Genomic DNA, 27,095 nt, shown 5'->3' on the forward strand with positions numbered 1-27,095 from the left:
GGTCCACCATCACAGTCTCACTGCAGCACCCCAAGACTTACGGGGACCTCATCAGACCAAAAAATACAAAGTCCATCAAAGACAGCACTTCAAATGTAACCATGTGAGCTGAGAAACTTTCAGGTAACATTGTTGAACTACTGACACCTAGTGGTCAGAGCTGGAGATAGCAGTCATCTCACTGGAACTCCAAACTGCATTTGTATACATTGTGTAATACGAGCGTTCTGCTGGGAAGAAGTCAGAAATGCTTCTTCCTGCAGTAATAACACCATTTCTGTTCATCCAGCTTTGCTTCCAGATACTAATAGAAACAGTTTTTAATCTTTTTCTCTCACAGATTCTTGTTATTGTGGCACATTACAACTTTCAGAGGAAATGAATTCTGAACTGTGGCTTTTAAAGTTTGAAGTTTGGACCAGAAGAGGCTCTCTCTGTCCGTTCAGACGCAGCGAGTGCGTTGCAGCCATTTCATGTTGGGAATTATTCCTGCTCTTGGTGATCCTGCTGATGTTTAGACAGAGCAGATGCTGAGACGAACACTGCAGCACACCGGTAACAGTGGAACAGTTCATATTCAGGGTGGGAGGGCTTATGAGCAGCGGACCGACTGGTGTCGCGGCCGAGCTGCTCCTCAGTGTGAACACGCTCATGAAGCGTGCGCTGACCTGCTGATGGGAAGCTTTTCTCACAGTGTCCACAGCTGAAGGATTTCTGTCTGCGCTGGACTGTTTGGTGTCTTCTGAGGTCCGCTGCAGTGGTGAATGATGACCCACACTGCTGAAAGCAGTTCTGTTCACCACTGGGACGGTGCACACAGGGCTCAGAACTGGCTCCATCTGAGCCGCTCTGCTTCTGAAACAACAAAGACACAAAGACAGGGAAGGTCAGGGTTTCCTGCTGCTTTTTACAATGAACACACCGGCTCTGAACTCAACCAACACCACAAAAGAAGAAGATAGAAATCTGCCAATGTTGTAGGAAACTGAAAGCTAGGAGTTTAATTTCAGTCTAATATCTGGAGGTTAAAACTAGAAGTTGGGAGCATTCAGTTAGAAAACAGATCACAGTTTGATGCCTGATGAAGTCAAATTCCTTATTAGCACAAAGAACAAATACTTTCCACAATTCTTCTGAGGAAATGTCCTGATTTCTGCACTTTGGGCTGTGTTTACTTTACTGATTTAGCTAAATGAAAACAAACTGTGGTGCTTCTGTTCTGTTAGTGCCAGTAATCTGGCATCGAAATCCTAAACCAAACCAAACGAGCAAACAGAGACCGCTTGAAGAGGTGTTTTAGTCGAGATCGAGAAATGAAAGCAGCACGGTCCAAAGACGTCCAGGAATTTAGCTGCATCTCTAGGATGCGCTGGGATGCATCATCAGTGATCTTCCTGGGGTCATAGTTAGCTCCGACATGATCACCCGCTTGGTGGCGTCTGAGTGAATAACCAAGTCTGTCTGTCTAGTCTTGTCTGGGTGATGTGTTCAGGGACCTTTAACTGTTTTCCAAGGTCCACTTTCAGCTGCCAATCTGAGGCTGTGGACAGCCAACATGCATTTGTTTGCGGGCAGGATGGGGGCTTCTCTCCAGTCCTAAGAAAGGGGATGGGATTCTTCCTGGGGCGGTGTCTGCTAGAGAGAATAGCTGAGGTGACTGCTTCTGCAACTGCCTTCAACACCTGGGCCATTTGTTTATGGGCAGGAATGGGGCAAACATACAGAACAGATTCTTGATTTTAGACGTCAGTCAGTTCTAAACCTAGGAGCTGTGTTGCTCATTAGAGGTCAGCATAGGCATCAGAACCACATATTATCTTGATTTGTGTCTGTCCAGTTGCTGGATGTGGTCACTGAGTCCATTTATAGTGCCATCAACAACAGGAAACTCTTCAAACCATCATCACACCAGATAACATTCATTAGAACAGGAGAACATCCCAGCTCCTGGCAGAATACTCAAGCAGATGCAGGTGGACCTGGGGAAGCAGCTCAGATTTACTAAGGACATCAGAGAAAAGGCTTAGACTGGACGTTATGCTTTTTGCAAAAACATCGAAACAGGTGGTCCTGGAGGATGGGGTTTAACTTGAAAGACCCAAAACCCTGTATGACCCAAGGTACTATCACTGATGATGCATACAAGAGTATCAAGAGATGCACGTTACAACCATGATAACCTTTCTTCGCCAGGGAATTCCAGCACTAGGATGGTGGATGACCATGAATAAACCAGGATCAACTGGAGGGAAAGCTGACAGATGCATCCGGGTCGGAAGGGGCAGCAACTCAACCTGCAGCTTTTGTGTGGGAGGACGCAAACCTGCATTAAAAACTCCCAAAGAAACATAACCCAAAGAGAGGCCAAGAGGAGATGAAATTGAGCACCCCGAAAGACAGATAAGCAGGCAACAATCCATGCGATCACACAAATTACATCAAAACAACTTAATGTCTGTGGCAAGATCTCCAAACACTCCCAAAGCCTGAAATCCACCAGGCCGAGATGGAATTGCAGGGAAAGGTGACATGAGGAGCCGTGTCGTATGAGGAAACATTTGAGCCGTGACAACATGACAAGGGGCGGAGCTACCAGCCACCAAACACCTCCGTCAGATGTGTTCCTATGGAACCCAGAACAGACCCAGCTGAGGAGAAGGAGCTGAAATGGTTACAGGAACTGAGGGCCGTGGTCCCGAGTTCCTGTATGTCTGAATGTGGGAAAAAACGACCCCGTTCCTGAAAAGGTTATAGGAACTGTAGAAGGTTCCTACAGTGGGAATGCGCCTAAATGCAGGTAGGATCTGTAGCAATTGGTTGTAAAGGGTTGGATGGAATTCAGAAAAAAAGAAAAAAGTTAAATAAAAAGACAGAGAGAGGTGGGATGTGGTCCAGAATATACAAGAGCTGGGGTTCACTCCTGGACCCGTTTGTTCTGTGACCCGACCTCGGATAAGCGGATGAAAATGGATAGATGGTTTGGATTGGCTATTTATGCTCCCTAACAAATTAATTATTGGTTTTATTTAGACTACACAGCTGTTTGGTCCCAACATGTTGAATTCTCTCCACCCAGTATCTGATAATGGTCTTCCTTTCACAATTAAACATGACCTTACTTATACTGTTGATTTCCTTTGGGTTTGATTTCGCCGAACATTTAAATGACATTGAACACTTCTGACATGGCTGTTTAAGGAGAAACAACTCACTGAATATGTTAGGATTAAAAAACTCCTACATCGCTGTCCTTCTCCAATGGGAGCCTCTTGCCTACTTGCTCAGTTAAATCCTAAACTCATCAGGAGATAGGAAATTAAGTGTTTGATGTACATACCTCACAGTGATTCTTCTTGGATCGTCTCTTTCTGCCGTGGCTTTGTTGGTGACTCTGAAAGCCACGTGGAGTCGTTAAATTTTCATCGCACTGGGAATCACGGCATGCTTGTGCTCCATTGCAGACAAGCTGATGTTTTTTTAAGGCAGAGAAGTAACCAAAGGACTTCCCACACTGTCCACAACTGAAATGTTTAACTCCACTGTGGTTACGTTGATGTGTTATTAAGGTACTTTTCTGAGTAAAAGCCTTCCCACACTGTCCACAAATGAAAGGTTTAACTCCACTGTGGATACGTTGATGTGTTATTAAGACACTTTTATCAGTAAAAGCCTTCCCACACTGGTCAGAACTGAAAGGTTTAACTCCACTGTGGATATGTTCATGTGATATTAAAGGGATAGTTCGCCTCTTTTGACATGAAACTGTATGACATCCCATATAGCAATATCATTTATGAACATTGACTTACCCCCCGCTGCGTCCTGTGAGCCGAATCCCAGCTGAGTTTTGCGTTCCACGAAAGTAGTCCGGCTAGTTGGCTGGGGTCAAAAAAATAAAGCGTTTTGCTTCTCAAAAAAATATCCGTTCAAAAGAGTAATACATTTGCATCACAAAATGTTGTCCAGGAAAAAGTCAGACCTCGCTTCGCTTGGCGCTATTTTTGCCTCCCTTGATATCAATGCGTCCAATGTAAAACTGTGCAGACCGAAGAGCAGACCCAGCAGTCCTCTGCTTCCGAGCAGTAAACACCGTAACAGGTGCGGCTATCGCTAGGTGGCTAGGGAGTGCTCGGTTTGCTCTTCGGTCTGCACTGTTTTACATTGGACGCACTGATATCAAGGGAGGCAAAAATAGCGCCAAGCGAAGTGAGGTCTGACTTTTTCCTGGACAACATTTTGTGATGCAAATGTATTACTCTTTTGAATGGATATTTTTTTGAGAAGCAAAACGCTTTATTTTTTTGACCCTAGCCAACTAGCCGGACTACCTTCGTGGAACGCAAAACTCAGCTGGGATTCGGCTCACAGGACGCAGCGGGGGGTAAGTCAATGTTCACAAATGATATTGCTATATGGGATGTCATACAGCTTCATGTCAAAAGAGGCGAACTATCCCTTTAAGGCACTTTTCTGACTAAAAGCCTTCCCACACTGTCCACAAATGAAAGGTTTAACTCCACTGTGGATACGTTGATGTGTTATTAAGACACTTTTATCAGTAAAAGCCTTCCCACACTGTCCACAACTGAAAGGTTTAACTCCACTGTGGATACGTTGATGTCTTATTAAGTCACTTTTATTAGTAAGAGCCTTCCCACACTGTCCACAACTGAAAGGTTTAACTCCACTGTGGATACGTTGATGTGATATTAAGCCACTTTTATTAGTAAAAGCCTTCCCACACTGTCCACAACTGAAAGGTTTAACTCCACTGTGGATACGTTGATGTGTTATTAAGTCACTTTTCTGAGGAAAAGCCTTCCCACACTGTCCACAACTGAAAGGTTTAACTCCACTGTGGATACGTTGATGTGTTATTAAGCCACTTTTCTGAGTAAAAGCCTTCCCACACTGTCCACAACTGAAAGGTTTAACTCCACTGTGGATATGTTGATGTGTTATTAAAGCACTTTTATTACGAAAAGCCTTCCCACACTGTCCACAACTGAAAGGTTTAACTCCACTGTGGATATGTTGATGTGTTATTAAGGTACTTTTCTGAGTAAAAGCCTTCCCACACTGTCCACAACTGAAAGGTTTAACTCCACTGTGGATACGTTGATGTGTTATTAAGTCACTTTTCTGAGTAAAAGCCTTCCCACACTGTCCACAAATAAAAGGTTTAACTCCACTGTGGATACGTTGATGTGTTATTAAGTCACATTTATCAGTAAAAGCCTTCCCACACTGTCCACAACTGAAAGGTTTAACTCCACTGTGGATACGTTGATGTGATACTAAGGCACTTTTCCGACTAAAAGCCTTCCCACACTGGTCACAGCTGTGTGGTTTCTCTCTGTTTGCTGTTTTTGACAGAGCTTCATCATTATCCTGAAGGGAATTAGGTTCCACTGTGTTTGGGCTTTTAAACTCCTAAAGAGAAAGAAAAAAAAAGAGACCATGAAGAACAAAGTTTATATGTATTTAGCATCTCAATAACATGAGCCAACTCCTTCTCACTGCTATTAGAAAGAAACACCTCTGTAATAACAGATCTATGACACAGAATGACTGAAACTGACCAGACAAACATGGAAATATCCTGAGTTCATATATCTTTGGTAATATCTTTATATAGATTATTACCTGATCCTGTAACAGAGTCAAACTGAATACTGAATGAATTTGTAGTTACACAGTGGGATACTGCACATATCTCCATTCAGATCTGCCATCAGGAGGACGCTGATGGAACCTACTACACTGAGGCAGGTAAACAACCTGTTAAATATTGATAACTGAAGATCATCCCATCAGAAACAGGGATATCAGAGCATCATGGGTTCATCCTCAACTCCGAAACCTAAACATTCTCCCTCTTCAGAGGTCTGTAGCACTAACACAGGTGACCGATTTGTAATCGGCCAGAATACATTTTTGGGAACTATATCATAATGAAACCGTCTCACCTCTTCTGAAGAAGCCATTTTCCATCTGTAGTGGTTGAGTTGAGAAAACAAAATGTCTGCCAACGTTCCTCCTTCGTCATCTGTTAATCCCACCGAGCACCTGTAGCATCAGATATTCATTAGCCCCCATCATTGTTTCATGTTCATCAGCCAAAACAGTATGTTGGACAAAGACAGTCTGGGAGAGGACCTTTAAGTTCAAGATCCTTTGGGACAGATAAGATAAAGTGAAAAAGCACACTCTCCATATTTTAAGGATAAAGTACATAAATCCATTACATTCCACTCAGTGGAGGTCAGGTTGTGGAGGGAACATGTCCAGTTGGGACCTCATATATTATCAACTGACCACTCCACTCCCTTTATTGAGCTGTTAGCATTCCCCTGATGGACACGCAGTTCTCCATATAACACTGGTGTTAAGATCTACCGGTGAAACTAGAGTATCTGAGAAAGATGTTTCATAGGCGTCGTTTTTGGGGATCAAAGGTCAAAGAAGCAGCAAAGAAACAAAGTTAGTCCTTAGAATCATAAAAGTCCTCTTTCTGAACCGTAACAACAGAACAATCTCGTGTCAAATTAACTTTAGCCTGAAAAAAGTTATACATTAAACTATGACAAATTCTTATTTGGACAATTATTAGCTGATATTTCAGATTCATCAGTCCTCTGTTCAGAACAAGGAGACGGAGGATGTACTCATCCTGCCCCCCCCCCCTTCCTGCCGCGGCTTGAAAAGGCAAACCGGATGGACCAACTGGAAAACAGGCTCACGGCTGACGGTTGTGTCATGTAAAATACTTTGTGCAATTATTTGTAAATAAATTATGTCGTTAGGAATTTGCTGTTGTTTCATTCACTGGAAGAGGCTTTGAGTATTAAGCGCTATATAAAACCGATCTATTATTATGGGTGCCAATGCCGAAGGCATTAGACACACATATTACTCCTGTGCTGGACTATTACTCTTCTGTTTCCGTCATGAATTTCGGTTAGCTACTAGTCTAGCAGCAAGCTCAACGAGTGTCAAAATGGCCTTTTTTTAGAGGCCTTATAACTCAGCCATAAACCATAACAAAGACCTCATTCAAAGTTTATATGTGACAGGAGACTCTCGGCTTTAACTGAACCAAAGGGTTTCAAAATTCAGGTGAAAAATTATTTTAAAACTGCCGTCTCTTGGGGCGCTGACGGTTCAAGAATTATTCGGATACAACTTTTTACTTTGCAACAGTGACCGTTTGTTCGAGGCTGAAGTCAAAATTATAGTCATTTTTAAGAAGCCATAGTGTGTGCACATATGTCAGTTTGCTTTCTGTCTAACACAGACAGCTGGTTCCGTCTCAGTAGCAACGCATTAGGAGCCTGCTCTGTTCTAAGACTGCTTATGAGAGCAGAGCCAAGATGGATGCCCTGTTATAACAGCTTCATGTTATAAATCTGATATGCGTTTCTCCTTTAAACTGATAGTGAGGGGAAGTTTGAAAATACCCACAATGCAATGGGAAAATGCATTGAAAAGCACTTACCGAGGCCATTTTGAAAATGCCATAAAAGCTCCATTTTAAACAGGACCTTGATAAAAATGACATAACTGTCTTCATCATACCTGTCTTAGAAATTTTGGGCCTCAATCGATTTAAAAGCACTTTTTTGGCACAAAAATGCCAAAAACTGCCCTATTTTGGAGGCCTCATAACTCAGCCATATGACATCACAGAGACCTCATTAAAAGTTTATATGTGACAGGAGACTCTCAACTTTAACTGAACTAAAGGGTTTGTTGATAGGGCGGGCAGTAGATCGGCACCCATCTAAATTTCTTCAGAAATTCTCTAGTTATTATTATTGTTGCATCCTGAAAGGTAACGATAATTCCCAAGTGTGTCCATTGAAGCACACTATTTCATAACAAACAAACAAAGGGTTACACAATACACTTAAAAGTCCTATAACTATATTCTAAGTACTATATCAGACTATAATGGTGAGAACACACCTATTGAAATACCAACTTCTGCAGCCTCATCAGCTATTATGTAAATAATCTTTATCTTTGGCCGCCTTTTGGCCGGTAAGGTTCTAAGCAGCAGCATCATTGATGACAGTGCTACAGGGGCATTGTTTTCTTCTCCACTTTCCTCCTTGTAGAGTAGTTAGCGGTAACCTTCTCGTAGCAGCGACACCTCTGTGACGGAGAAAACTGCAACTACTGGCGCATCAACTCGCGCCACTATAAATGGCCGGAACGAAACCGTGACATCATCAACACCGCTCACGCGAGCCATCGCAGCAACCATGCTGGAAGCTTTACGCTGTGTTAGCTGCGTTAGCTGCCATCACCAGCTGGACATCTGCTGTGTGATTTAATGCAGAAACTGTTAAAATTGGCTTTGTTATTTGACATTATGAATTCATATTCTGTATTTTACTAAATAATCTATGTTCCTAGTTTGTACTTTTCCACTGCTCATATAAACACAATGTATGTCCAAGACTTCAAGGTGACATAGTGGGACTAAATAACTGGGTTAGATGAAGAGTCTGGGAAAGCAGATGCACGCTTAAAGCGGACGCTTACTCTACCTGCTCTCTGCTTGCTTTGCTTATTTTATTGATTTTATCGTGCTTTTTCCCCTTTTTTTCCCCATATGAGCCTATCTGCGATAGCTTCTGGACACTTATAAATCTCTGGGATTAAAGTTTTTTTAACAGAAACAGCAACATTTTTTATAGTCCTTTATCTTCAGCGCTCCGTGCACTATAATAAATCATCCAATAATAATCCTCCCTGGAACCGTCTCGGTGCAAAACCAAAAAGTAAATCATGTCTCCTGGAAGTGGGAGGACGTATCACAGGCAGGGCACAGCGAGCTGAAATATGTGAAACCTACTGGCCTTCACTTCCCACTAGGGCTGAACGATATATCGTTATCGTATCTATATCGAGATATGAACATTCAAGAAAGTAATTTTGAAAAAGCAACGATATAAACGATATATTTCCCCCACGCTCGCCCTGCTTATACAGCTCCGGCAGTCACCATAAACATTACTTTTAAGATTGCGCTTGAACGCACCCCACCGCCAGCTAACCACAAAGCTTATTTCACGCTTGCTGTGGATCGACAGCTGAAGCCAACCAATGACAAACATAGGAGGGTGGGAGTGAGGGAGAAGTAGACTGAGACGCACACAGCCACACACATTCACGGGGAATAGGAGGGTTTCACTTGACGTCACTTCCATATTTTTCTAAGCGCACGAACCCAGGTGGTGGGCAACCTGAGCTGGAGCCTATTGAAAACACTGTGTTTTGTCTGCCACTTTTTGCCCAAAATACCTCAGTTTTGTGCCATTTTTGAATGTTGCAATCGGTCTAACTGAGAGAAGGGAAAGGGTTACTATCGAGTACCAAAGGTAATCGCCCATAGAGGTGAGAAATGGAAAAAAACTCACAGAACAACGCCGCAAAAAGTGGATAGTTAACCTACGTTTACAGACTGGAGGAGCCGAATCTGCAAATGCTCGTGTCTGCGGTGACCACTTCGTCGAAGGTATGTGCGAAATCTAACTGTTTAGTAGTAGTGCAGTAAAGTATGTTGTTAAATGCCAATCAACAGTAATGTAATACGGGCTACGTTTGGGCTTCGTTTTGAAGGCTGCCCCAGCGCGTTGCTGGCTACTGGACTGGGCTCCGACGGTCAAGCTGGGTTACCAAAACACAGAGCTAAGGCACCGCCATCGGTGTTTCATGCGATCTCTGAGAGTGGTTGATCTAAACAAAACAAATTTGTCACAATCTTCACGTTTCAGTAGTATCCACGAAGTGCTTAAGTGCTAACAGGGCACATTAGCTCCCAAGTGAAATCAAAACGAAAGAAATGAAAGATGGATTTAGAAAGGATGATGTCGACAAGAGTGAGGTGTTGTGCAGGTCGTGCTTGGCGAAAATTGCGACAAAGCAAGGGAACACAACCAACTTGTTTCACCACTTGAAAAAACACCACCGTGTGCTGCATGATGAGTGTATGACATTGAAAGAAACATCGGGGACCTCTCAGTCATCCCTTAAGAGGCCCAAGCACACTATGCTTGATGGCAGTGAGTTCTAATCAATAAAACTGCACTCTTTTGTTTTATGATGTTTTTATTTTTCTGAAAAATGCTTGGTTTTCACCGAACCCGTAGTCATATCGTATCGTATCGATATCGAGATATCTGGCATGAATATCGAGATATGAAATTTTGTCCATATCGTTCAGACCTACTTCCCACCACACAGAGGAGCTCTTCTACCCCTGCACATGGGAGGAAACAGGACTGGACATCCGTGAATGGGAAGGTTAACAACAAACCTCCAAAACAACAGAGTGTGGAACTTGCAGAACAGATTTGCTCCACTATCGAAGGACTCTGGATCTCTGTTGGATGACCATCCATCCCAAAGCGGCAAGGCAAGGACTGAAAACCTGTCAGAAAGTAAAAGGCCACAGGGAAAGCTAAAGGCTGGGCCTGAAACTCTGATTGTGGGCGACTCTGCCGTAAATGATGTACAAAGGATGTGCGGTAAGAACACTGAGGTCCTCTGCTTTCCCAGGGATATGGTCAATGATATGAAGGAGAGAATTCCTGAAATTGCAGATGAATATCCAGCTGTGACAAACATCGTTCTGCATACAGGGTCAAACGATGTGTCCCAGCAACAATCTGAGGTTGTGAAACGGGACTTCATTGGATTATTAAACCCAGTGAGCTCGCTGAATGCAGCTGTATTCATCAGTGGACCTGTACCACCCGTCAGAGGAGGAGAGCAAAGATTCTGCAGGGTGTTGGCACTCAATAAATGGCTTTTATCGGCATGTGCTGACCACTCAGTGCATTTTATTCATCATTTTAACATTTTTTAGGAACGCAGGGATCTTTTTAAGGCAAATGGATTTAATTTGAACAAGTCAGGGGTGAAACTGTTCACCTCCAACTTATTTTACTTCCTACGTCATCCATCTGTGCTCGGTGCCAAGACTGAGATAAACGAGGAGTTATCTCATAGAGAGGAACAAACAAAGCTCAGCAGAAACCCTGAGGAGGAACTCCATCTGCCCCCACCAGATAAACTGAAACGTGGTTAGAGCAAAATAACAGAGCTGCTGTTCTCATTGAGTCGACCCCTCCTGGTTACAGCTTTATCAGCGAGGCCAGAGTGAGCAGGAGAGGAGGAGGGGGGGCGGTCTTATTTAATGAATCATTTCAATGGAAGCAGTTATCTCCTGGAAGTTTTCAGTCCTTTGAATATGTGGCTGTACAGCTGAAGGCCTCATCTGTCTGATCATTCCTGTGTTTTCTTTGAGAGTACGATTTCACTGCACACAAATGTCTCAGCAGCAGTGATCTCTAAACGGTGTAGAACTGAAAACAGCAGTGAGATCTTTAACCGGGTCTTCTCTTTAACACCTGCCCTGTCCGGGGCTTCAGTCAATGAGCTCGTCAGTAGCTTCAATGCTAAAATGTTAAATGTTATGGATGCTATTGCTCCCATTAAGGTGAAGGTTATCTCTGGAAGGAAGAAGTCTCCATGGCCAAATTCCACACTGATGAAAAATGGGAAAAGAGAGTGTCGGAAAGCTGAGTGCAGATGGAGAAAAACAACTCTCCAGCTTCATTATAACATCTATAAAGAGAAACTTCACTCTTATAATTTACAACTGAGGAAAGCAAGAAAGTCCTACTTCTCTGACATCATCACCAAAAACAGTCCTAATGCTCGGGCCTTATTGGCTACAGCTGACAGGCTAACAAACCCTCCTGTGTTAGTGGCAACTGAACTTCATTCCACCATGGCCTGCAATGACTTTGCCAAATTCTTCACAGACAAAATCCAAAATGTTAGACAAGCAGTTGGTCCATCAGCAGCAGGTTCAGCATATGTACCGTCTCCACCGAAAACCCGTTTAAACACTGTGACACAGTTCCAAGCCATTAACAGCAAAGACCTGGAGGACATCTTACGTCAGCTGAACTCCTCCTCTTGCTGTTTAGACATCAATTAGACATCAATTTTGAGATTTTGGGCCAGTCTACTCCTTAGACATGTGTTCTTTCAACCTGCTATAAAGAAAACGTTGAAAACATTAATTAAAATGTTTATTTTATTAGATTGTGTTTACTTGCTATAGCACGTTTCGCCCGAATTTACCAAAAAGTTAGCATTCCTACGCGCCATGCCGAGCCTCGTCTATTTACTGAAGTCTGTCATGACCGGAAAGCTCCGAGTCTCCTGCACAATGATATGTCACCCAAATAATGGCACTTCCTTTCTATCAGTAACCAATCAGGAATGTCTAAAGGCAGATTTATAGCTAATGACCAAATCTCATTGGCTACTGCTAGTTTCTGCTAACGGGATTCGCTCAGACGCATCACGTGGTGGACTCTGACGCTCTGAAAATGCCCCATAACACCGCAACTTTCAAAGAAAAGAAAGCAACAATTGTGCTTTGCAAGATGCAATAAAAGAAAATCTATCAGATCAGCTGATGAACCATCGGGGAGCAGCACAGCTGACCGTAAACTGTCGTTAGGAAACCGAGTTGATGACAGCGGCTGCTCATACATGTCGCTCTTTTATTGTATTGTATTGAGCTTGTATTCTTTATTAATACGATTATTTTATTGTATATTAGTATTACTAAGGGCCTGAGCATTTATTCTGTTTTTGAGCAATTGTTTCTAATACAAATGTATTGAATTCCCCTATTTAATTCTTTAAATGCCGTTTTCTCAAAATCAGTATTTTGTATTTTTCCAGTATCTCAGACTATGGACCACCTACTAACACCAAACTTTCCAGTTATACACTTAACAGTATTCCAAAGATATTTAAAGAAGGATTTGTTGATAAATCATTCCTGGCCAGATTTATGTCACATTATAATAAAAAAAATATGGCGAAAATCAATGTTTTTTAGGCTATGGAGAGTAGATTTTGATTTCCTAGTAAATGAAAGCAGATATTCTGAAATCCCTCTGTAATTTTCTTTTCATTCTGTGTGTAAACAAAATGAAAAAAGAATTTTGCACCTGCCTTTATCATATGTTCAGATCTAGCTTCTGGAAATATATGCAAATTTAATGAGATAATGCCTAATTTGCATAATTTAACATACAAATTTATTTTTCATTTCTTCTTTTTTTCATACTTGTATAAATAATCAACTGAGGAAGTTTCATGGGGATATCTATTAATTTAAAATATGACCCTATTCACCTGCAGTGTCTCACCTTAAGTTGTTAATAAACCAAGTTTTGCTTTTTACATCTTTTGAGTCCGTGTCCAACCCACCACCACACCACCTCTACAGACTCTGAGTGATCATTGGCCGGCACTTTAACAGCACCAGAGCTACATAAAGTTATTTAGTAGGTGAGTTTACAATGATAATGGAAGTTTAGTTTTGTACTAGAGCAATTATTATTCATTCATCTATTTATTTTAACATGCATATGATTGGGAGAGATACCAAAGTACATAAATAATCTGAAAACAGCTTTTCAATGCAAGAATCACAGTGAAGAGATAACAAGCAATAAAATGTCCAATAAAATAAATCCAGATGTTAAAAAAAGAAAACACGATGTTTAAAACGAGACATTCATACAAGTTGTTGCTGAAATAAGCTTTAACAGCTCTCTTAAAGAGCTAAAGTCAAACACACAAGCAGAGCGGTCAGAATATTTGCTCCTTTAATTAAAAACTATCTGAACAGAAGATGTTCTACAGATTGAGACTTTATGATTTCCACCTGAAGCAGGACTGAGATCAGACAGTCAGACCATGTGACATATGTTAAACTATCAGGATTTAACAGCAAGCCCAGACAGTCAGATGTCAGACAGTTTGTTAGCATCTTAAAGCAGTAAAGGTTAGCCGTTATTATTTTAGAGATCATATTAACATAACTCCAAAAATTTAGCTGATCTAAATAGGTCTCCTCTGCCTCTTTTCACCAATTCTGAGTTAATAGTTATCATCAATATTTAGATTTGATCTCATTAACCCATTGTAGTATTGAACTAAATCATTGAACTGTTTAACTGCAGCAGATCTATGAAACAATGAATATGCTCTGTGAACAAAGCAGCAAAGTGCTTTATAGAGAGAGCTTTAAATGAGTTTGATTTTTAGGAGATGAACAAAAAGACAGCTGCAGGGAGACTGAGTCATAACAAGACAAGTCAAGGTTTGTTTTTAAGGCGCATTTAAAAACAGCCACAGTGAGCAGAGCGCCGTACGAGTGGAACAATATATCACCAGGAGAAGCAGCTTCTAACCCTGCAGATAAACTCTTATAGAGCAGAAACAGCAGAACATTGGATAGAAGGAGGGAAACAGAAATAAAATGCTGTTTGCAGCTAAAGAGATGCCACTCAACCAGATTAACAAACACTTTGGATATATTAACCTCATTAAACACTTGTACTCGGAGACCTCCATCTTTATCAGAAACATGCCGATAATGGAAGGTTAACACAGCGCATTTATTGGCTTTGGCGGTGTTTTTAACACTGCTTCGTGTGGACCGTGTCGGTCCAAACAGGAAGACTGAACCGGAGCCGAACCGTCCTAACGACGAAGATGGAAAACTTACCTGCGGCGCTGCTTCAAAGCTCCATAAAAACCAAGAAGACAAAAGTCTCTGGTGGTCTTCTGCTCTTTAGACGTTTAGGCGTTCAACCCCCGCTGGCTCCTTTAAGCACAGCGCCAGTAAATGGAGGACGATACACATGAATCACACAGCGCAGATGGAGCAGTGCGGCAGCATTTAGTGACAACAGCTGCAGACACAACAACCACAGCGGAAGTGACGGTTACTACAGCAACCACAAACAATACTGGCGTAAGCCCTTTTTTTCTATGACATGTTTAAATAAAAATAGATAAATGAATAAAAAATAAGAAAAAGAAAGAAAGGAATGCGGAAGTCACGGAGCCGCAGAGAGTTCCAAATGTTGTGATGACATATGAACATTTTTGCCTCAAATATAATCTGATCATCAATCGAAACTTCTTTGTATCCATAATAAAAGCCATCCCTAAACCCACTTTACATTTAATTCAAGGGATTGTTTCCAACTCCACCTACATCACTCCTAATGTTCCACTTCTTCTTGTTGGAAATTGTCATTTTAAGGCTATTAAGATTCCTAATAAAACAATTAGAAAGATGTTTGATGACATCACGCACCCTTTATTTTAATTTAGTAACTCCATTAAACAAATTTTCTCCAAAGAAGACATATATTAGTTGCGTTCTAAATATTTCAAATTCCCCATTAATCCCACAGTAAAAGAAATTCACTTTAAAATCCTAAATGGTGTATATCCAAGATGGCTGCCACTGCATGTGCAGGTGCAGCAGGCAGAAGCAAAACTCGGACAAAACCTGAAATATACCACACAGATTCAGGAAAAGTCATTGTGGGAGATGAGTTTTTAAACTTTATTTTTATCAAGATCAAAACTGTGAAACAAGATGAGATCGTTTTGATGGCTGTGGACCACTTTGCATCAGAATGGATTACAAACTCCACCAAGCTGCTTTTTGAACTATGCCCTGGTATCACTCCACAAAAAGACTCAAAGAACGTCAGGAGTTGTCTTAAACTCCTCAATGAAGCTGGTGAGAATGTTTCTCGGTTTGTTTCCCACAATCTTGATGAACTACCACCTGTGACCTTTAACAGCTTAGATGTTTCCTGTCTGCTTGGCAAGATTGAACAACTGGGTGCAGATATTACCACCATGAAACAAGCTGTGTCCCTACAGACAAACACCTGCAATGACTTGCGAATTATCACTGCAGACATAAACCAGCGTCTGGGCATTATTGAGCAGCCTAGAGCAAATCAGGAGAGAGGGCCTACTTCCAAGGCCGGATTAACTATATGGGCCTGCGGCACAGTGCCCAGGGGCACCAACCATTCACAGCCAGTGGGGGGGCACCACACGACAAACTTTAAAAATAGTTTTTTCATGAATGTTTGTACACTTAAAATGATTACACTTGACACTTGACATAAATATTCATATAAAATTCATTATTAAAACTAATGTGATAAGAACAGCAACGATATATCATAATTCTGAGCAATAGTGGCCTAATGTGAACATTAACCCCCCTCCCTCAACCTGTCAGTTGAGCCAGTCCACCTATGGTGAAATGCATGTTTTTTAAAAAACGCGGTAAAAATAAAAATAAATGGATAGACATCAATTGAGTGGTTGAGCAAAGAGAAAAATAAAAAAAATAAAAAGACTCCAGGCGTTTAGCGGCAATTAAAAATGTTCCAGTGTTAGATCGTTTCTTTATAAAAAGATCGACAACTGCTGACAACCAGCTGGCTATTGCTAACGGTCCCACCATCTACCACAACCGGGCGGCTAAATATGCAGCATCAGCACGGCACGACGGTAAGAAAACCAGGTTTCTTACAAATGATCTCTTCCAATGCCAGCTGCCGAACAAACAGTCAGTGTCTAGAGATTGGTTAATATATTCCCCTTCAACCGGCATGGTGTATTGTTTTGCGTGTAAATGCCTGGCCGGGCAGCAAAATGCTTTCACCGAGGGGTACAGTGACTGGAAACACCCGGACAGAGTCACAGCCCACGAGAAGAGCGCAAGCCACCGCGAGTGTCTGCTCGCACTTCTCAGGAGGTCACACGGGATGCGTGTACGGTTGATGTTGTTCTCAGACAACAAAAAGAGGATGCGGCGAAGTATTGGAGAGAGGTGTTGCAACGCATTGTGGCCGTGATTAACAGGGTGCTTGCGCAAGTCTTGAAAGTCTTAATAAGTATGGAATTTTGAAGCACTGTTTTCCAGACCTTGAAAAGTCTTGGATTTTGTATGAAAGTCTTAATAAAGGATGGAAAATAAATGTATGGTAGAATGTTACAGTATGCTTAAAGGCATTGTGAAATGAGAAATAGGAAGGTAGGCTATAAAACTATCATTTTACTAACTGGTCACGTACTGTATCAGCCTAATGGGATGAGATGTGAGTGAAGAGACTGAATTCTACATACATTCATCCATCCATTCATTTTTATAGATAGTTTTTGTGACACTTGTTTGATGTGAAATTCATGTACTTGTGATTTTCATGTTTTGAAACGTTTTCATCAGTAAAAGCATAATTTACTGTGAATAATGCATTTGTTCATTGAATACTAGCCTATAAAAATTAACATTTCTAATAAACACAGTTGTTACAATCTCAACCAATGAAGTAGGCAGTAGGCACACAAGTTACAAGCACATAAAGTTAAGGTCTTGGGGAAAAAAAGTCTCAGTTTTAAAAAAGTCTGGAATTTTGATTTGGAAAAAGAGCAAGCACCCTGGTTAAGTTTTGAAGTGTGCGTGGTTTGGCATTCCGGGGAGACAACTTATGGTGCTCTGGGACGGCTGTGGCAATGACGTCCCCCTGGATAATAGGAGTGTTGTTAGTGCTGCATAGGTGGATGCTCTTTGAATTGGTAATATATTTCAATATAGACAAATGCTCTTCGAATTGATACACATTTTGAATCTGTACATTCTAATATATGGATGCTGTTTGGATTGATAGTGAATTGAATTGATTGGTTTTAAATGGAGATATTTGAATAATCCTTCATACTGTATATAGATGGATGCTGCTTTAATTGTTACTGATTTTTGAATGAATACGTTTGAAAATGTAGCCTAGGGGCACTTGAGGTTTAGTGCCCAGGGGCACCACATTGACTTAATACGGCCCTGCTACTTCCCAAACAAACAAGCCTGGAATAAGTCAGACAGTCACTACTCACCAAGCCTGTGAGAAGACCCAAGATGGCTTGGAGGGCCAGATCACAGAGGAAGACTCAAGTCAGAAGGAGGATAATTTTGCCCCAAGCCTGGATGGATCAACCAGCAGCACAAAAGTGCGTCCTAATGTGGCATGGAGTGACGTGGCTGCTACCCAACCCTGGATCCTGGCCAAGGGCACTTGGTGTAACAACCGCTGTAAACAGGTTCCTGAAAATGCTGCTGTAAACACCAAGCCTCACCCGAATCATCCCAAAGGGAAGAAGACCGGTGGTATTGTTGGGACTGGCACTAGTGGAGAAATTCAAACTATAAAGTCTAAGCTGGTGAGTGTGTTTGCAAAAAATTCTCACCTGATTTAGACTCAGAGACTTTAATCAACTACATGGAAAAGAAACTTGGACGCAAGGTAACCTGTCAAAAGGTAGAAACTGTGCAAAGTCGGTTCAGTTCATTTAAAATAACTGCAGAATGCAAAGAAGTGAGTGAAATGTATAATCCAGAGCTGTGGCCTGAGGGTACTTTTGTGCATCGATTCTATGAGGCACGCAAACCCAAGCCCACTGTGGGGTCAATGGTAGTGATGAATGTACCTTCAACAGGGGCTGAGGTGCATGAAGCCCAGTGTTAGCCACAGTGATGGGGATTAGAGTGGTGTCTTACAACTCCTGAGGCTTACGCCTAGGACAGTCTGCTGGGGACAGAGCACATCGTGCTGTTGTTGACCAGTTACTGGAGACCACGGACATCCTTTGTTTGCAAGAGACATTTTTAGCCATACAGGACCTGGATAAACTTAACTCGGTACACAGTGACTTCCATGGAGCAGGAGAGTCCACTACAGATTTGAGCAGTCGAGTGCTGCGTGGCAGAATACCTGGAGGTGTGGCCATTCTGTGGCGCAAGAAATATGACCCAATGATTAGTGTTATTAGATTACAGGTGGACTGGTGTATTGCAATTAAAATTGTGCATGATATGAATGTTTTTATCGTTTTAAATGTTTATACCCCATATGACAGCTATAAGAATGAAGATGAATATATGAATAGATTGGCTTTTTTAAACTCTTATATTAAGGAATGTACATGTGCAAATGTTTTTGTGATGGGTGATTTGAATGGAGACATTTCTGATGAGAAATCTCTGTTTGGTCAGCACTTGAAGCAGTTTTGTCATGACAGTAAACTGGTTCTTTCCAGTATGAAATTACTCCCTGTAGATAGTTATACTTATATCAGTGAGGCATGGCACACAACAGTACTTTACTGTACTTTAAGGAATCATGTGACTAAAGTAAACAGAGTGAAAAAGAAACTATATTTTCAAAAAATAATCTCTGATAGTGGTACAGACAGCAAGAGATTGTGGAATGTACTCAATGAAATCATGGGGAAAAAATCTACCTGTACTTCTTTTGTTGAATCGAATGGAGTTTATTTAACTAAGCCATCGCAGATCGCAAATTATTTCAATGATTTTTTTGTTAACAAGGTTTCTAAACTAAGAGAGAAAATGGATTATACCGTTGGTTCCAACTCAGATGAGCTGATAAAAAAATTTATTATGAAGGATAAACTGTGTAATTTTGAATTTTATCAGGTTAATAATGCGAAGGTGGAAATGTTGCTGAAATCTTTGACGGTTGGTGGGTCTGCTGGCACAGACAACTTGGATAGTAAGCTGTTGAAATTATCAGCCGTACATGTTTCTAAACCAATCTGTCACATATTCAACAGATGTATGATAAGTGGTGTGTACCCAAAACTTTGGAAGGAGGGCAAGATCATTCCTTTATCCAAGGATACAAAATTAACTTTCTGTGGTTCAAATAGTAGGCCTATTAGCATTTTGCCTATTTTGAGTAAATTATTGGAAAAAATTGTATTTGAGCAAGTGCAAGATTATTTTTCTCACAAGGATTTAACCACTAAGTTTCAACATGCTTATAGGTCTGGTCATTCCACCTATACTGCAATGACACAAATGTCGGATAGCTGGTTATCATCAATTGATAATTCAATGCTTGTGGGTACAATATTACTTGACTTCAGTGCTGCCTTTGATATGATCGACCATGACATTTTGATTTCCAAACTTATTAGTTATGGTTTTACTTCCTCTGCAACCAAGTGGTTTACAAGCTATCTGTCTGAGAGGTCACAGAGAGTTTATTTTAATGGTGCATTATCTAGTAGTAAATCCTTGGACTGTGGGGTTCCTCAAGGAAGCTGCCTCGGACCTCTTTTATATTCAATCTTTACTAATGATATGCCATATGTACTCAGCAAGGCTGCATTGACTATGTTTGCTGATGATTCTACTCTTTATTATGCAGCCCCTACATATTCAGAACTTAATCAGGTTCTGTCTTGTGAGATCAGCAAATTATATAACTGGATCAAAACTAATAAACTTATTTTAAATATATCAAAAACAACGAGTATAATATTTGGTTCCAAGTATAGATTATCACATAATCCTAAATTGAATATACAAGTAAATGGTAAGACTATACAGCAAGTAAAAAGGGTGAAGCTTCTCGGACTTTGGCTTGATTGCACATTGTCATGGTCTGATCACATCAATAAAGTGGTTGCCAAAATGGGCAGAGCTGTTGCCATAATGCGTAAATGTGCTCCATTCGTCAATTCACAGTTGTTTAGTCGTGTTGTTCGTACATTGGTTTTATGTCATTTAGATTACTGTTCAGTTGTATGGTCTGCTGCATCAAATTGTCTTCTTAGTAAACTACAGGTGGCTCAAAACAAGGCTGCAAGACTGGTTCTTGGTTGTTCATCAAGAACTAGTGTTGCAGTGATGCATGAACGTCTTGCTTGGCAGATGGTCAAGCATAGACTATCGGCTAATACATTAATATACTTTCACAGAATTATAAATACTCACACTCCTAAATTTCTTCATGATAACATAATTTATTGCTCAAATACACACTCACATTATACTAGAGGGGCAAGTAGTGGACAGATCACTTTACAACTGCCTAAGTCTGAATCCATGAAGAGGACTGTTTTCTATCGGTCAGCTGTGCTATGGAATAATCTTCCAGTGGTGGTTCGTGAAATCAAAGGGAAAATTGTCTTTAAAAAGAGACTAAAAATATATTTGTTCTCATCTTGATGATGTAATATAGCAAGGTTATGTTAGGGCATAAATGAAGCGCATGTTGTTTTTCATTATTTTATTGTTTGTATTTTAATGTATACTTTCGGTATTGCTGTTTTTGTGCTTTGTATGTTTTGTCTGGACCCCAGGAAGACTAGCTGTCGTTTTGGCGTCAGCTAATGGGGATCCTTTTAAATAAACAAATAAACAAATAAACACAACATCCTGGCTGGATCATGTCATCTGTACAGCCGATGCCCATGAAAGTCTGGAAAAAGTTGAAATTTTATATGAGCTCACCACCACTGATCACTTACCTGTCTCAATGTTGATAAATGTTGACAAACTACCTGACTGCAGCCATTCAACACAAGATGGCGCCAACAGGCTTAAAGTAAATTGGGCTAAACTATCCAAAGAAGATGTTTTGTATTACTGTGGGAGGTCAGATGTTCTCCTGCGGGAGGTACAGTTGCCAATGAATGCTATTTTATGTCCAGATATTAACTGTGATAATGTCACTCACTGTAATGATCTCTGTAAAATGTACAACAGCATAGTGAGTGCTATACAGGAGGCCAGTAGACCTCTACACACTCACCCCAAAAGGGTTAACAACATCAAGTCTGGTTGGAACAAGTATGTAGCTGACCATCAAGAAGCTGCTAAGAGGGCTCATAGGGCCTGGGTTGTAGCTGGGCGGCCTAAACATGGACCAGACTTGGAGCATAAGAAACTTGCCAATGCCAGATATAAATATGCGGTGCGCTTTGTAGGGAAACATGAGCAAGCCTTAAGAGCTCACTCTATGGCAAATAACCTGCTTGATAATAATGTAACTGAGTTCTGGAAAGAGGTAAAATCTACAAATAGGGCCAAAGCAGTACTACCATGCCACATTGATGGGGTATCTGGTGCTGACAATATAGCAGAGCAGTGGAGGCAGCACTATGCAGCTCTGTTTAATTGCATCAAAAGTGAACCCTATTGTGTAGGCAAGCTAAATGAGGAAGTGATTCACTTCACACCCAATGAGGTTTTCCATGCTATAGAGCAACTAGCCGATAACAAATCTAGTGGCATTGATAATATCACAGCAGAACATCTTAAGTTAGCTAGCCCTAGAATTGCAGCATTGTTGTCTATTTGCCTCACTGGTCTGATGACACATGGGGTGCTACCTGACACTATGCTCACAGTTACATTAGTGCCTGTCATTAAGGACAAGGCAGGTAAAATAGGGAGTATGGATAACTACAGACCCATTGCCTTAGCCAGCATTCTTTCTAAGGTATTAGAGAAGATGCTGCTAGATAGACTGGGTGAGTTCATTTATACCACTGAAAATCAATTTGGTTTTAAGCCTATGCACAGCACAGATCTATGTATATATGCCTTGAAAGAAACTGTTGAATCTTACAGAAAGCATGGCTCTACAATATTTCTGGGGTTTATTGATGCTTCTAAGGCGTTTGATAGAGTGAATCACCATAAGCTCTTCACTAAACTCGTGCTTAGGGGTGTACCTGGAAGCATCATACATATTCTGGTTTACTGGTATGCTAATCAACATATGCAGGTGAAATGGGGAAACAGTCTATCTACTCATTTCTGTGTAGGCAATGGAGTTAGAGAAGGGGGACTTCTATCTCCAGCCCTCTTCAACCTATACATGGACAACCTCTCCAAACAATTGGGGAGGTGTAAGACAGGATGTCTGATAGGGAACACTGTTTTAAACCATTTGATGTATGCAGACGACCTGGCTATTATGTCCCCCAGCACTGTTGGGTTTCAGCAGCTCCTGAATGTGTGCTCTGAGTATGGGGTTGAGTTTGATGTACAGTACAATGCAAAAAAGAGTGTTGTGTTGATATGTAGAGCCAAGGAGGATCATACAGTGCTCTTCCCAACATTTTACCTGTCAGGGCAATCACTATGTGTATCAAGCAGTACAAAATATCTTGGGCACATTATCACTGACAAGTTGGAAGATGATGCTGACATGTTTAGGCAGAGACGAATGCTGTATGTCCAAGCAAACATGTTAGTAAGAAAATTTCATTTCTGTTCTGATGATGTGAAAGTAAGCTTGTTTCATGCCTACTGTACTCCTATGTATGCAGCCCCATTATGGATCAGCTACAAAAAAGAGACCCTGCGTAAACTCCAAGTAGCATATAATGACTGCCTGAGGATATTGCTGAAAAAGCCTAGGAGTTGCAGTGCTAGTAAACTATTTTGTGACTCAGGACTAAGTACTTTACAGGCTCTCTTAAGGAACCTAATGTTTAAGTTCATGTGTCGTCTGGATAAGTCTCAAAACTGTATTATAAGGATTCTCACAAGCCCCAGATGCAGCTCTGTCAGATATCAATCCTATATGTGGAAGCATTGGTATGGCTGCCTTTTAAGACTGTCATGACTGATAGTATGTTTGTACATACATCATTGCTTGTCTTTTTTTCCCCTCTTCTCTCTTCTTTTACTGCCTATTTTTTATGTATATGTTGTATGTCCTCCTATTGGGCCCAGAGCCTGTAATAAAGTTTATATATATAAAATGGTGATGGTGGTCACCTGTTTCTGACCCGAAAAATCGAGTTACTTGTTACTGTCATTTTAAAGTAATGCCTTACATTACAATATTACTCTATTTAAAAAGTAAGGCATTACACTACTTTTGCATTACTTTAGTTACTCTCGCCAAAATGACTGGAAATGAGGATTTGGCAAGCTACAGTGCAAATCTCTGATGTGTCATGACTTTCACCTGCCATCCAGCAGGCGTTTTGGAAGCCTGCAGACTGAAAACCAACATGCTCAGGAGTTGCTTCTTACCCACATACAATACGAAAAGATAAATCATCCTTTCCTTTCTTGCCACACCTTACCATACACACCAGCGCCTGTTCACTGCCATCCTCTTCAATTCTGTAGCATACTGCATTTTTACATTTGGTATACACATATGTGAATGTAACCCTCATGTATAGCTATTAAGATAGTTCTAGCTGTTTTTCCCTCTGTTGATCATAATTTATACCCATTTATTTAATTGTTCTACCTATACAATCTGCACCATAACTTATTTGCATATTACCATTAATTGGACTGAATCTAAATAAATAAATAACAGGAAACAAAATTTGCATTTCTATGCCTTTAATGTTTTCTTTGGAAAATGATTTCTTTGGAATATGACAACTGAAAAACCAATGAAAAAAATCATGGACTTAAACACTGACTTGAAAAGTGCTTTGGCCTATTGGCCCTCAAAGGTAATACATACAGTACAGATTTCAAAACTGTCCTGAGGGTTAACAAAAAACCCAAAAACAAACAGAAAGTGTTTGGCCTATTGGCCCTCAAAGGTCTACCTTCTGACCAGACTTTAAAAAAATCAGGACACTTGAGGACAGTCACTATCAACTAAAAACTCTCCGGAGTTTAAAAAAAATCCCAAAAGCAATTTTAAAAAAAACAACACAAAAACCAAAACAACTCAAAATGCTTTGGCCTATGACCCTCAAAGATAAGTTAGTACAACCTAGCCTGAACATATGTGGTTGTCTGTTTAAGGAAAGTGGGCATTTAAGCCATTTCACAATCTTCCTCCTGACTGAAAAACTTACGCATTAGAAGAAGGCACTGAAAGCGCCCATCACTAAGACGGTTGCGTTTTGGGGTGAGCACAAGACTGCCCAGACTGAACAGTCTTTCTACAGGTGCACTGGATGGTGTGGGTGCATTGTAACATAGTGCCACTTTTTTAATTCGTGGAAAAAGATGGAGACTCTCCATCACAGGGGCAGAATTTAGGTACGATGTTACCTCTGTTTCCACTGACATGGGAGAATCAGTAGAGACATTAACCTGTTCCTCAAAGGAGAAAAAGTCATCCTCGCTTGGGGCAATGGCAGCAGGTTCAGGGGGATCAGGCATCAGGGCTGCAGGTTCCTCTGTTATGGTGCGGCACTCTGTGGTAAGGAGGAGAGTGATGTGGTCTTTTCTGGTTTCCTCTTTCACCCAGCGCAACTTAGGCTATGTACACACGTAGCCGGGTATTTTTAAAACCGAATATTTCCCCCCCTCCGTTTCTAAAATAATTTTTATCCACATTACCTCGTTTTCAAAAAAAAAACCTTCCACACATAACCAAACATCTGCATTTTCAATCACATTCATAAGCATCCAAACCTGTAGATGGCAGTGCGTCCCGGTCTGATCCAAAACCAGCGTCGACGATTTTCGGCGAAGAACATGCCTACGTGGAGTTGTTATGAGGGGGTAAATCACTGACCGCAATGTTGCACGTCGCCTGTGCTCTTGGAGCAGTAGTTGGGCGTGTAAAATCAAGGCAGTAAACAGCGCCTGCACAATAATAACCACCACAGTTCTCAAGGCATCCATGCTTCTTCAGTAAACAAAGGTCGCACGTTTGACGTCAGAGCAGATTTGTTGTTGTTTTGGCACATATTGTGATGTTCGAAAACGTAAAACTCCGGTTATCTCTGTCTACACGCAAATGCATAAACAGAGTTTTAAAAAATCTTCACTTTGCCCGGAGTTTTTAAAAATATTCGTTTATGATGCGTTTTCATGTGGATGACAGGTCCAAAACGTAGAAAAATATATTCGTTTTAGCAGATACCCGGCTACGTGTAGATGGGGTCTTAAACTTAGGCAATGACACAGAAGCCAGTAGTGCATCTTTTGAGTCCAGAATGGCAGCGAATCGAGTTTTGATTGCCCCCACAATAATCTTAGGGAGCCCAGTGGTCATTGGTGATAAACCATTTTTCATTGCTAAGGTTTTGGCCATGAGCACCTCTAGTGTAGGTTGAAGCGTTCCATAGGAACATGTGTCCTCACCCTGTAAGATGTCAAGTGTGACTGTGAAAGGCTTCATAATGGCACAGTATTCCTTAAGGAACTGGTATTCCCTGTCATTCATACATTTCATCTGAAACTTTGTGCAGAGTTCATTAATGTCAGTGAGAGGCATTTCGGTGGCTCTTGCATATGCATCAAAAAAAGAGTTCCACCGTGTCACTGTGGGGACAATCAACTTTTTATCACTAGCCTCTGCGACGCATTCAGCTGCAACTGTGGAGCGACTGGCCTTTGTCCACAGTGAAGAACACTTGGCCGTAGCACTGCGATAGGTCACTCTGGATTCTGGGTTGGTTGCAAGCCATTTGTCTACCTCATTGTTTGCAATTAGGTTCAGTGTATGGGCCGCACACCTCTGCAGCAATTTTGTCGTAGGTGTGCCGGCCCTTAAATCTTCTGCAAGCTATTGCCACCTTCCTCCGTTTCAAGGTGTCATCAATCCAATGCACTGTAACACCGAGGTAGCTTCGGTTATGTGAACTCCAAAGATCAGCGGTGGTGGATACGTAGCACTGCCCTTCGATGGTTTTCTTTAGCTCTCTGGTCATGACAGCATATGCCTTGTCCAGGTCTTTTGTGAAAGTTCTTCTGCTGTGAAGTACAGTCTGAAAAACATGGAAACATAAGAAAATAGCCAGATATTAAATTCAAGGGCCAAAAAACACCAAGTCACACATTTGGTACAGGACCTTATAATGTACACACATAATTCAGCCAACTATTTTTGTAAAGTATGGCCATGCTGAACATTATCACAGCAAATGTGTCAAAAACCTCCGCATTGTAATGTATGTAATGATTTAGGTCTCTGATAATATTTGCCATTTTAAGGTGTCCTTGCCTTAGTATCATGTGGGAGCCGTGTGTAGTAAAAGACTGATTTTGTGAGGAAAAGTACACACTGCCCACCAGATCACGTAGCGACCTGTGTGAAATGTAGCTTAAAGCTACCACGTCAGGGGAAGCTACCTTAGGCTAAGTATTGATGTAATTAAACATGCCATCTCATATTTCCTGTAGTAATAGATTGCTGGCATCTGGAAAACAGCCTACATGCATGCTGCATATTAGGCACTGGCAAGTCCTCTGCAACCAAAGTGGCAGCATATTCGGCATGGCCAGCCATTACAAAATGTCCCACGTTGTACAAATGCATGAAACGAAACAAGAACATTCCACATGGGAAAAAAACCAGACAATGACTCCCACACTTTCGATATTTGGCTAACATCAAATTCAATTTCAGCATTCA

The 27,095-nt window shown here is 41.2% G+C and overlaps 1 pseudogene; it reads right to left on the reverse strand.

Moving 5' to 3' along the window:
• Positions 1–208: 208 nt before the first annotated feature.
• On the reverse strand, positions 209–14,809 carry LOC142385536 (uncharacterized; annotated as a pseudogene).
• Between the last annotated feature and the right edge of the window lie 12,286 nt (positions 14,810–27,095).

Source organism: Odontesthes bonariensis, chromosome 8 (genome assembly GCF_027942865.1).
Source record: "Odontesthes bonariensis isolate fOdoBon6 chromosome 8, fOdoBon6.hap1, whole genome shotgun sequence".
NCBI lineage: Eukaryota > Metazoa > Chordata > Actinopteri > Atheriniformes > Atherinopsidae > Odontesthes > Odontesthes bonariensis.